At 35.5% G+C, this 1,747-nt stretch overlaps 1 long non-coding RNA gene across 1 annotated transcript in view; it reads right to left on the reverse strand.

Annotated features, from left to right (window-relative positions):
• The window catches only part of LOC109587151 (uncharacterized), a 5,098-nt gene that overhangs the window by 2,504 nt on the left and 847 nt on the right, over positions 1–1,747 (reverse strand). The gene's annotated exons all lie outside the window — the stretch shown is intronic.

The raw sequence follows: 1,747 nt of genomic DNA on the forward strand, positions 1-1,747 counted from the left end.
GTCATTTCAACCGGTACTACAGACTACTACACATCTATTGCTGACTATCTTGCTGAAGTAGTTGGTAACAATCGCTCCATTGTGTATATACTAACTTTGTTAAAGATGTTGCAGCTTTGGCAATTGCTTTAAAAGGAAAAGGAATAATTAGTAGTAGCTATCATGGCAAAAATTTATCTAGCCATGACAAATTGTAGATAATTGAGGATCAGTGTTTTGATGACTCTGACACACAAGCAAGTGTATCAAGCATTAATTCTGTGTATGATAACAAATTTATATATATTTATAGCTAATGGTGTGCACTTCTGCACCTGGAATGGGTATAGATGTTCCTATTATAGACTTGGTTATTAAACTTGGTTGCTCACATACAGCACATTTGACGAATTAGTCCAACAGTTTGGAAGGGCTGGAAGACATGGCAGAAAGGCAAAGGGTATTTGAATGCTATGAAATTTATGTGATGCAACATAATTTTGGTACAGGTCTCCTTTTTTGTGAAGATAACCTCTAGCATGCTTTATTTTGGGGTAAAGATACATTGTGTAAGTCATAGGATGAGAAAAAACTGCAGTTATCAAAGTTTCAAGATGTTTGTAGGTACATGTATATCATTTTTATTACCATGTGCCATCAATTTTATGTTATACCCATATACAGGTATGCTTTTGTTCATCATCATTGACAAGATACCAGCTAGTCCTGTAAACTACTGGATAAAAGAATTAAATCTTCAGGAAAATGATTATTTACAGCTAGAAGGAACCCATCACCTTTCAGACAAGCATGTCATAGCTACTGCTAAACTACTGTCAAAACAATTCCCAGACATGCCAATGATTCAGTCGTGTTTGTATACTCAGAAACTAAGTCTCATTCAGCTGGCTAAAAATGATTCATTATTTTTCCACAACTTTGGGGACCATTGGGTTACTAGTCATTTTATGGATGGCATTGCTTTACTTTATGACTCCTTCTACACAGAGATCATTCACTCAGAGTTAAAGAAGCAGCTCAATGCCCTCAATGGATCTGCTATGGTAAAAGTACCGTGGTTGGTGAAGCAAAAGGTGATAAGGAATGTGCCTGCTTTGCAGTAGCATACGCAGTATCTATTCTTTATGTAAATGATCCTGCTAACAATATATTCGATCAGTCACACATGAGACAACACATGATTGAATGTCTCAAAAACATATTTTACATGCCATTCCCATCTATGACATGAAAATCATGATGCAATGTATCAGATTATGTTACCCAACTACATTGATTATTACAAACAAGTTAACAAATGTATGTTATTTAATGTTCAAAGTTATTGTATTGGTCTAGGTAGCTAATTATACTTGCAAAATGCATGGTGGAATGCTAAAGGTGACCAGATAAATGTTGCGTAGCTATCCCATATTGCAGGAAATTTTGGAGGGAGTTGAATTCGGCAAATTACTATATTTTGGTAATTGGCAAATTTGTGGTCACATACCATTGAGCATGCATATAATGGCTTGAAATGGTGGATTTTATTTTGGAGTTTTGCTATCAAAATGCCAAGTTCACCAACTTCAATTCCCTCCAAAATTTTCCACTACAGTATATGAGGGAAACTAAGTGCTGTTACATTTTGAAAAAAAGTGCAGAGGGCACAAATTCTTCCCCATAGTATTATAGAGACAAAGTAGTGCAGCAAGCATTAATTCTTCCCTTAAGTATTGTAGGAACAAAATAGTGCAGCAGGCACTAA

Source organism: Amphimedon queenslandica, unplaced genomic scaffold (genome assembly GCF_000090795.2).
Source record: "Amphimedon queenslandica unplaced genomic scaffold, v1.1 AMPQUscaffold_12675, whole genome shotgun sequence".
Taxonomy (NCBI): Eukaryota; Metazoa; Porifera; class Demospongiae; order Haplosclerida; family Niphatidae; genus Amphimedon; species Amphimedon queenslandica.